At 50.9% G+C, this 11110-nt stretch overlaps 1 pseudogene; it reads right to left on the bottom strand.

Annotated features, from left to right (window-relative positions):
* Nucleotides 1–515: 515 nt before the first annotated feature.
* The window catches only part of LOC137654100 (uncharacterized), a 119640-nt pseudogene continuing 109045 nt past the window's right edge, over nt 516–11110 (bottom strand).

The following is an 11110-nucleotide window of genomic DNA, read 5'->3' as shown; positions in this document are numbered from 1 at the left end:
GAGGGAAGATCCTTCACATTGAGTCTCTTTTGAAACCCACAGGATGCTGCGAGTTGATGTATCTCCTTCCTCAATGCAGCTTCCCTTTCTTCACTCTGCTTCTGAAATCTCTCCATCATAGACATGAGGGTAAACAGGGTCTTCCCCGTATCATCAGATGGAGGAGCAGAGGACGTAGAGGGCACTGGTTCTGGGGCTGAAACCAACGAAACAGACACCGTTTCGACTTCATCCTCTTCCATTTCAGGAGCCAACGTAGACTCCTCTTCCTGACCTTCCCCAAGAAGGTCCTTTTCGGTGTCTTCTGACACCTCTTGACATCCTCTCGTCTAGATGGATGTCCTTCATCACATCCGAGACGTCCATATCTACGGAAATCTTGACGCAAGGTATCTCAGGGTGAGGCTGTGGTATGACGGCATCCGCCGATGCCTTAGGGAATAGATAGGCACGCATCCGCTTATTCAGAAGTTAAGGCCCCGTGACGTTCTTCTGGAAGCCACGGACCCATCTACTTAGCTTATTCCGTGCTGCATCCCTTTACTCCATTGTCTTCGGGTCATCAAAGGCCTAAGTAACCAAGGCTTTGCACACATAACATACATGGGGGTCCCAATACTTGAGAGGTCCCTTGGTGACGGAACAGCGGGAGTGCGATCTACACTCCTCGTGGCCACAGAAGTCCTTACTCCTGACTTTGCAGAAGACACTGTGGCACTTAGGGTGGTCCTCCTGTAAAGAGAGAAAAACAAAATGAGTATATGGTAGTTCATCTCACTTGATAAACTATATAAATATTACTAATAATATTTTTGCATTTTATTGCATATAGCTTAGGATAGGTAAGCTAGAAATGAATTAGGAAAGACACATACATGTGTTTCCTGCCCAGCTAATTACTGTGACCTCCCTCAAAATTAAAGCTTAGGGTTATCCTATTCAAGAGGCCCATTGGAAGAGTTCTACCCTGTAAGGATAGATAAGTGTAACTTGACACCAACTTCCAAAAGGATTAATAATAAGGGTCATTTGTAACTGATCATCTATCAGTGTATGGAAGGAGAATTCCTCTCCTTATATAGTATGGTCTCTACAATAGACTGCGCATGGACGCACAGAGTATGTTGGAAATTTAACTACTGTATACTTTTATACTAGTTTTCTGTTTGCAGTATAATCTATGATGCAAATATACTGGCTGCTGAATAGACATATACTGTAGTTCTAGCCAGCATGTTGCCGGCAAGGCTAGCACCTTGGGCACAATACGCTGGCTTGGATGGTGGCCGGCAACCCATCGGTTGTCGGCGGCTTGCCGGCCGCCGGCAGGTTGCCGACTGTCGGCGTACTAGTCCAGTCGACATCTTGCCGGTGAGGGTAGTGGCCGGCAGTCTGAACCAGTTGTGCCAGCGGGTCATTGGCTGCCGGCGCACAAGTCCAGCCAGCATCTTGCCAGCTAGGGTAGTGGCCGGCAACTGCCGGTTAGGTTAGTACCCGGCGGCACTAGCCGATAGGCAGAGGGAAAGCAAGGAGTGAAGGATGATGTAAGAGCTCTGTCTTACTGCCTTCCTCCAGAATGAGGGTTCGAATGGAAGGGGAGAATATACATTGTTCAGGCTTCTACCCATCCACAACCATTGTTGGTCTCTGCCGTACACAGGTTTGTGAATGGCAGTCCAAGAGAGGACTGAAGAACACTACAGTAAAGGGATCCTCTGCCGGCAGCTGGTCTAGCCAGCATAGCCCTCCCGGTCCCTTGCGTCCATAAGGCAAAGCTGAGTGACTAGGCCACTACAAACAGAAGCCCGAGCCGGCCCTACAATTTGCCGGCAAGCTGTGAGATTGTAGAACGATGGCCAATGGGTTGTGATGGCTAGGCCATCACTAAAGGACAGAGTGGGAAGGGAAAAGGGTCCTGTATAAGGTGTGAAAGGAGCCGGCAACAGTTAAGGGGCTGGCAGCATCTTGCCACCACCCCTAAACTAGAGAGAAATAGAGTTCCAGTGCCGGCGCCATCCTAGGTGGCAGAAGAAAGTCTATCTTCAGCCTAGGGTCTGCAAGCACAGGACTTGTCAACTAAACCGCAGGGAGAAGGTGGCAATATCATATAACCCCTTCAAGTGCGGTCTAGGGAGGTCTAGCCTCCTATGCCGGCTACGTAATCCGACAGGGGGATGACTATTCACCCTGACAGCCAGCTGCCGGCACAAGACTATATACTCTGAGGTTCTGACCGAAACCCAAAGCCTGCCACCTGCGGCTAAGGGAAGGGGCAGAAAACCCTAGCTTAGTCCTGCCTGAATGACAACTCGAGGCACAACCAACTAGGGTTGTAGCCTAAGGCTACACCCAGAGGGAAGGAGGGATTACCCTTGAATCACCACTGGAGGCGAGTATCACTTTATATAATAATTCTAGGAGATATCTATCTAAGCCTGAATTGATAAAACAATACACGAGGGTAACCGGGGAGTATGTATGAAAGTATACTAAAGCCACTAGGCTTATAGCCCAGTGGCAGCGAGAATCGACTACCTAAATCATCGAAGCTCTCTCGTATACTATCTTAGAAGAGGAATTTTTATATGCAATCAATATATCTCACATGTATAAATTGCCTAAATAGCTTCATTTAAATTTAATAACACTAGGAATGTCTATTATATCATGCATGAAAGTAAACTGAAACGTCTAGGCTAGGAAGCCTAGCGTAAGCAAGGTTTGGTTACCTAAATCGCCGAAGGTCGGTGGGTTGTATGTCATGTAGGACCAGTCATTTGTAGTTTTCCTAGCCATACAAACATGAGTCCTTGAATATATCTTCCCTCCTCAAACCACCCCTCTAAGTCCTGGGATGAAGTATCAAAAATAAATTTTAAGCCAAAACCCTCCCTCCTCCTTAGCCTCATGCAGGGTAGTGGAGCATTTACTCATAAACCTTTGATCGTGAATGGTGGTTGACAGCTTGTTGAGGTGTCGGTACGTTGGCAGTCAACTGAGAGCATTGTTCTTTTTTGAGGTCACTCGTAGCAGACAAATTTAGCTGCCGAGGTGCTGTGGCAAGTTCAAATGAGCTTGAACTTGGGGGGGTCTCTTATACACAATAATTCCATGTTTTGCGTGTTGCACACTGGCACTAGAGCAGGGGAGACCATATTTATTTGGTATTTATGTCGTATTGGATTTCCTGTTCTAGCCTTACACAGGAAGTCCTTGGAGATCAGAGACCCAAAAAATAAGTTTTCCTCTTTTTTATTCTGACTGCGAGTGAGGAAATTATTTTGAATGATTGGATTTATTTTATATTAGAAGTGTGATTTATTATTTTTCAACCATACTACCACCATTTGTTCCGTAACTGAAACACAAACAATGCTATTTAATATGGGTAATTACTTTCGGCGTAGCTGAAATGACGAGCCATTAGAATTTTAACGAGGGTTTACTATCCCACCAGGGAAGGTAGCTTGCTATCCCTCTCCCCCCCCCCCCCCTCACACACACCTGTGCTGAGCTCACTTTGCTCTCGGCTCGGGTGCTAGACGGACGTGTCCGCTGTCACCCTTGCCTTCTCTGACAGCCATTTAACTGATCTTTTGTTTGCTTTTTCTTTGACAGGGTGTTTGTGAAGTTGGCCTCTGCGATGTGGAAGTGTCCCGGTTTACCTGACCGCCCTTGTGGTAATTATATGTTGGCAGTCAAAATGGACCCACACACCTTGTGTCCTTTCTGTAGGGCCCAATGGTGTGATAAGAGTAATGTATGTGGTGAGTGTAGGGAGTGGTCTACCTCCCAGTGGGAGAGGTTTTCCCGGCGCCGGAAGAAGAAGTCCAAGCGGGATTTTTCTCCTTCGAAGATTTCTTTGAAAGGAGAAAAACCCAAGGGTTCTTCTTCTGTGCCCCAAACCTCCTCCGAAGCTCCCACTCGATCGGTCTCTTCCGAGAAACTGTCAAGTGGTAGAGTAGGCAGCAGTTCTGTTGACCGATCTCGGGGTTTGGGAGAGGGAGTTGCCTCCCATAGCGAGGCAGCTCCTCCTCCTCCCCCGGGGGAGGATATTGATTCACATGTTAATGTGACTAACCATGATTTGTTGCAGCTTTGGGCTTCCTTGGGGCTTCAGGGTTCGCCTTCCAAGGAAGCCTTGTTTGACATGATCAAATTGGGAGCAGCTGTCAAACAATCGCAGACTTTATAAGAGGTCGATCCTCTGTCTATTGTCGACGTTGTTGTGGCAGAGGCTTCTGATGAGTTGGGTCAAACCTCTGCTCCTGATGTTGCCGATGTAGCTGAAGGCTTAGTTCCCCCTCCGAACATCCTTCGAGGGAGGAACTAAGTCCAACGGTCTCTCCTGCAGGTGATTCTTCCCCTCGGGGGAGTTCACTGACAGAGACTCCTCTTCGGAGGACTGCTGGTCAGCCTGCTGACCCCACGGCTCCCAGAGGGCGTATAAGGCGCAAAGCCCGCCTTCCTCTTCGCCGTAGAGGACTTCCTTCGCCTCACAAGAGTGTGAGGAGGCGCCTCTTCGGCATGTCATCCCCGCAGTCCGCCGCAGAGGAACCTTGTCGTTGATCACCGACCCTGCCAGCTACATCCCCGGACCTCTCCGCAGATCGTTTGCGATCTCCTTCGGTGGAAGGTCGACCTTGCAAAGGACATGCCGAACTTCCACCCGCTAGACCTGCTGACCTGCCGTCGCCGTTCCTGGCCACGAATCCTGTCTTGAAACTGGCATCGGCCCCTTCAGGGCACAAGGCACTTTCTCTCATTGAGACTAAGTCCCTAACGCCCCAGGTATCCCCTGCGCCCCATCGATCTCCTATGCGCCCCAGCGCGCAGTTGCGCGCAAGCGCTCCCCTGTTCCAGATCCTGTTGAAGTGCGCCAGTGCTCTCCTGCGCCCCAGCGCTCACCTGTGCGCCAACGCTCTCATGCCCGCCAGCGCGCCCTCAGCCTGATGCGCGTCCACGATCTCCTGCGCGCCAGCGTTCTCCTACGCGCTGGCACTCGCCTGTGCGCCAACGATCTCCTGCGCGCCCACGATCTTCGGATCTGGCTGCAAAGGGGAAGATAATCTCTTCCCCTGCTCGACAGCGCTAGCTAGCACGCCTCCCTTCACCTATGCGCCATCGCGAGCCCGCCTGTTGCTGTTGAGGATGTGGGCCCTCATGCGCGCCCGCGTGCAAGGGATAATTTCCCAGCGCATGCGCGATCATCGTTTTCGCCCTCAGGGGCTCAGTGTGATCCTGTGCGCCCGCGCGTGAACAATCGCCTTCGCGCGCGCGACTGCTTATTCAGCTTGCTGCGCGCCCACTGCTGTCACCAGAATGCGCCCCTGTGCGCCCTCACCTGCGCGCCACCGCATGCCCACGCGCCAACACGCGCCCGCTCACTCCCTCGCCATTGCCTATGCGCGAGCAATCGCCCGAGCGCGACCTACAGCGCAATCCCACGCGCGAGGGTGCAGGACGACGCGCGGCTAGGTCATCGTCATCGCTTCCCCCCCCCGCAACCGCAGAACAGCGCGCTTGCCAGAGGGAGGGAGAACTCCAGATAGGTCCAGGTACTTGCCTTCTTCTTTTCAGGCTGACCCTGCTTTGGTAACTCCTCCTAAGGATCGAACGATCCCCTCCCCTCCAGAGGGAGTTTCTGACAGCACAGCTGTCAGTCGGCAGCCCTGGTTTGGATCCCTCGTCAGAGCGGTCGTACAGGCTTTTAAGCCTCTTCTCTCTGAACTGGGACACAAATCAGTGGCAGTTTCGACCCCTGAAGAGGAAGAGAGGAGTAGCGGACGTGGTAACTTCTCAAAGGGCGAAGTTAGCTCCTCGGAAGTCTTTGAGGAAGGCCACCCCCCCTTTCTCTCCCTCCCCTTCGGACAAAGATTTTCCGTCCTCAGGGGAGTCCCATGAGGTGAGGCGTTCCCCCATCGCACCAATGAGGGAAACCCCACCGCGCCCAGAGAAGTCTTCTCGGGTAGGGGTGGAGAAGAGCCTCCCACCATCACTGCTGGAGTCCTGTATCCCTCCCAGGAGGGAGTCAAGGACTCCAAAACGATTCCGAATTCATTGTGAAGGATTAGACCAGAGCCAGCCAAGCCCTCGGAGAACGTCCATGAGTCCCCCCGAGAAGAGCCTTCGGGGACAGGAGACTTCACTGCCAGCCTTTCAGGAGGGGAGCTCCAGGAGTCAGAAAACGCTTTCTGGCAGGTTCTGACCCTTATGAGGAATCTCTACGGGTTCTCGGACCCAGAGATTCCTCCTCGTGATGGCAAGGACACGGTCCTGGACCGAGTCTTTGGTATTCAGAAACCCTCTAGGGCCAGTGTGGCTTTGCCTTGGTCCCAAGGGGTTAAGAGTGCCAGGGATAAGGTCGAGGGCCAGGAGAGCCTCCAGCCGGTCCAGCACAGGGAACAAACTTCTCCCGCCTCCTCGTGTCCATCAGAGGAGGTACTTCGACATAATGGAGGAGACTTGTTTAGCTCTTCCTTTGCACCATTCCTTGGAAGAACTTACCACGGGAGTCCCTCTTGAGAAACTCTCCACCCGGCAAGTGTCTTTCTCGGCTACGGAGATCCTCAGCCAGGAGAAGGTAGCGAAGTGTGCCATGCAGACAACTTCGTGGCTGGACATCTGGCTAGGGTCTCTAGGCATCCAGCTACGATCCAAGGACCTGTCCAAGGAAAGTACCAGGAAGGCCATGGAGACATTTCTACACTCAGGTACTCGTACCATCGAGTTTCTAGCCCACCAAATCTCGAACTTGTGGGCTAATACCATCTTGAAGCATCGAGATGCGGTGTCTGAGAGGTTCCACCAGAAAGTCCCCAACACCGAGTTCAGCAGGCTCAGACATTCTTCCATCTTGGGGAGAAATTTGTTTGAGCCTAAGGACGTGGAGCAGGCAGCTGAGAGGTGGAGGAAGTCCAACCAGGACTCTCTCCTACATAAGGCTTTAACATCTAAGCCCTATAAACCTCCAGCAACCCAGCAACCACGTCCTACCAAGACTACGAAACCGGCAACGGCAGCAAAGGCAACGGTGTCAAAGCCCTTTCCTGTCAAGGACAAGAAAGGCAAAAAGTCCTCCAGGGGAGGGAAAAATCCTAGAGGGAGTGGCCGAGGCCACAAACGCTAGGATTGGCAGTCCCCCTGCATGTCCACCAGTAGGGGGATGCCTACAAAGTTGCGCAAGCAGGTGGCAGCAACTCGGGGCCGATTCCTGGACGATTTCCGTAATCAGTCAAGGATATCGCGTCCCGTTCATAACATTTCTACCTCCCCTGACAGCGAATCCAGTGTCGTTAAGCTCCCTTACTATGGGATCGGCAAGGGGGTAAGCCCTTCGGGCAGAAGTCGTGACCATGTTTAAGAAGGGCGCTCTCCAAGAGGTCGTCGACGAGTCCCCAGGCTTCTTTAGTCGACTCTCTTGTAAAGAAGGCGTCTGGAGTCTGGAGACCAGTCATCGACCTCAGACCTCTCAGCTCTGAACAGGTTTGTCAAGCAGACCCCGTTCAGCATGGAGACGGCAGACACAGTCAGACTTGCAGTGAGACCTCAAGACTTCATGTGTACACTGGATCTGAAGGACGCATACTTCCAGATCCCAGTCCATCCGTCTTCAAGGAAGTACTTAAGATTCTGCCTAGACAACAAGATCTACCAGTTCAAGGTGCTGTGTTTCGGTCTCTCCACAGCACCTCAGGTTTTCACCAGAGTGTTCACCCTGATATCATCGTGGGCACACAGGATCGGCATCCGTCTCCTCCGTTATCTGGATGACTGGCTGATCCTAGCAGACTCAGAGTCAACCCTTCTTTGACACCGAGACAAACTTCTATGACTTTGCCAAGATCTGGGGATCCTGGTAAATCTCGAGAAATCTTCTCTGCTCCCTACTCAGCGACTGGTATATCTAGGCATGATAATAGACACCAATCTCCACAAAGCTTTCCCATCAGACAACAGGATAGAAAGGCTGAGGAGGGTCGTGAGTCCTTTCCTCAGACGAGAAGAACTCCCAGCCCAATCGTGGTTACGTCTCCTCGGTCACCTCTCATCCTTGGCCCGTCTAGTTCCCAACGGTCGCCTCAGAATGAGATCTCTGCAATGGCGACTCAAGTCTCGGTGGAATCAAGGACACCATTCCCCGGACGTCATGATCCCAATGGGTCCTGCGGAACGGACGGATCTTCAGTGGTGGGTGACAGACGAGAACCTACGAAAGGGAGTGGATTTTCTCGTCCTCCCCTCGGATTTCACGCTGTTTTCGGACGCTTCAAAGAAAGGGTGGGGGGCCCACGTTCTTCAACACAGGACCTCAGGCCTGTGGTCAGAATAAAAAAAGTGCCTCCATATAAATCTACTAGAAATGAAGGCCGTATTCCTGGCCCTTCAACAGTTCCAACAACACCTGGCGGATCACGTTGTGGTGGTGATGAGCGACAGCACCACAGTAGTGACTTACATCAACAAGCAGGGAGGTACCTTTTCAGAGCAGCTATCCCATCTCACAGTAGAGATACTGAGATGGACCGAAGTCCACTCGATTCCACTATCGGCACGTTTCATTCCAGGCAAGAGGAATGTGCGCGCCGACAATCTGAGCAGATCGTCTTAGATAGTGAGTACCGAGTAGTCTTTGGATCATCTAGTAGCCAACAAAGTCCTGACTTTGTGGGGTTCCCCGACTGTGGATTTGTTCACTACAGCGCTGAACTTCAAGCTTCCACTGTACTGCTCCTCAGTCCTGGATCCCAAGGCACTCTGGCAAGATGCCTTTCAACAACTGTGGGACAACATCGATGTTTACGCCTTTTCCCCATTCTGTCTGATGAGGAGGGTACTCAACAAGACCAGAATATCAGTCAATCTCTCGATGACCCTGATAGCTCCGCTGTGGCATCACGCGGAATGGTTTCTGGACCTTCTGCAACTCCTAACAGAACTCCCGAGAGAACTCCCTCCGCGACACGAGCTACTCAAACAACCACACGCCAACATCTTTCACAAAGCCGTAGCTTCGCTACGACTTCACACCTGGAGACTATCCAGCATCTCCTCGCAGGGAGAGGATTTTCGCATTGCGAACAGGATGTCTGGACACCTGCGAAGGTCATCCGCAGGGGTCTACCAGGCAAAGTGGAGAATTTTCTGTGGTTGGTGTCGTGGAAGGGGTATCTCTCCACTCGATGCCACTATTCCAGCAATAGCGGAGTTCTTCGTGTATTTGCGAGAAGAAATGCACCTTTCAGTCTCGGCAGTGAAAGGCTATCGCTCAGCCTTAAGTCTAGCCTTCAGTCTCAAAGGAGTGGACATTTCTTCTTGGCTGGAACTTTCCCTACTCATACGAAGTTATGAACTTACCTGCCCTCAGTCGGAAGTGAGACCTCCTCCATGGAACGTGGTTCGAGTTCTCAGGTCTCTTAAGAGACTCCCCTACGAACCATTACGCCAGGCTTCAGATCACCACCTGACTTGGAAGACGGTGTTCCTACTAGCTTTGGCCTCGGCCAAACGAGTCAGTGAACTCCATAGTCTCTCGTATGACATCGCTCATTCAAGGGGATGGGGGGAGGAAACGTTCAGATTCGTCCCTGAGTTTACTGCTAAGACTCAGAATCCGGAAGCGCCGGACCCACGGTTCGACTCTTTCCAGGTTTCGAGTCTTCGTTCTGTAACAGATGACCTAGAGGCTATATCTTAAAAGAACGGCTGCAGTTCATCCCCAAGTGCAGGCATTGTTTGTAAGCACTGGGAGGACAAAGAGGAGGGTTGCCAAGAATACCATCTCGGCATGGATTCGGAAGGTAATCCATCTATCCCTGAATCCTGACCCTCCCCCGTCCCGTCGCCCTAGAGCACACGATGTCAGGGGTGTAGCTACGTCCCTGGCCTTCAAAAAAAACTTCTCAGTGATGCAGGTACTACAAGCATGGGTGTGGAAGCATCAGACGACCTTCACAGCCCACTACCTGCAAGACGTGACCCACAGGAGACTCGATACGTTCTCTATCGGTCCTGTGGTGGCTGCACAACATCTGGTTTAAATCTCAGGCTTCTTAATGCTTAATGGACAAGTAGCAGAAGGTTGAGGGCATTATTACCCGGTCTTAGTCTGCATGAATGAAAAGGTATGTCTGACCCTTATTCTTTTCTTCATCCTCCCATTTCTTGGGGAAAGCAGCATCCTGGGTTCTCTGCACAGCTGACCTCAAACCACTGCAGGTAAACCATGTTTCTTTGTGTTCCTAGTATTGGGAGAGTCCTAGCCTTAAGTTTCCATCTAAAGGACTTCAGGTCAACTTCCTAGGACGAGTCACTCTTCAAACCTTCACGCACAGCTTGCATAAGGCCGCAGCCCTTGCATAGGAAAGTGCTAGCGAGGTGCAGGGACTCCTTATTGTTGAGTGCTGACACACTCAGATACTGAGTCCCCGGGCAAATCCAAAAGCCAGTACTGGCTGGGACTTACCACCCTTCCTAAGGGTTGAGTAACCCATATTAAATAGCGTGGTTTGTATTTCAGTTACGGAACAAATGACAAATTTGTAGGTAATTTGTATTTTTCCTAACTATAAAAACCTTAGCTATTTAATCAAACTTGCCCGCCTGCCCTATCCCCCGTGAAGTCCTACCTCTAATCAAAGGGAGCTCAGCACAGGTGTGTGTGAGGGGGGGGGGGGAGCAAGCTACCCTCCCTAACCCCTCGCTAACTAGCGGTGGGGTAGTAAACCCTCGTTAAAATTATAATGACTTGTCATTTCAACTACGCTGAAAGTAATTACCCATATTAAATAGTTAAGGTTTGTATAGTTAGGAAAAATACAAATTCCCTACGAATTTGTCATTTTTCCTCCTAATCTAAGAGAAGCACGTTCTGTTTTTCCTAGTTTGTGAGTGTTGATCCCAGTATTCAGACTGAAGCAGACAGAACTACAAACTTGGACAGGCTTGTTCGGGAAATATTAAGTGGCATTGAAAGCTCCGTCAAATTAACCGAAGTTTACAGTCAGCTCAAGGAACTCTGGCAGAATACCGTTAATAGACATTCCAGTCTTGTGTGGGTGGCGGTATCCATATACTGTATACTTTCTATTTAGTATTTTTGTTAGGGTGT

This window comes from Palaemon carinicauda, chromosome 15 (genome assembly GCF_036898095.1).
Source record: "Palaemon carinicauda isolate YSFRI2023 chromosome 15, ASM3689809v2, whole genome shotgun sequence".
Lineage (NCBI taxonomy): Eukaryota > Metazoa > Arthropoda > Malacostraca > Decapoda > Palaemonidae > Palaemon > Palaemon carinicauda.
The sequence above is the reverse complement of the archived record's forward strand: the minus strand, read 5'-3'. Positions and strand labels throughout refer to the sequence as shown.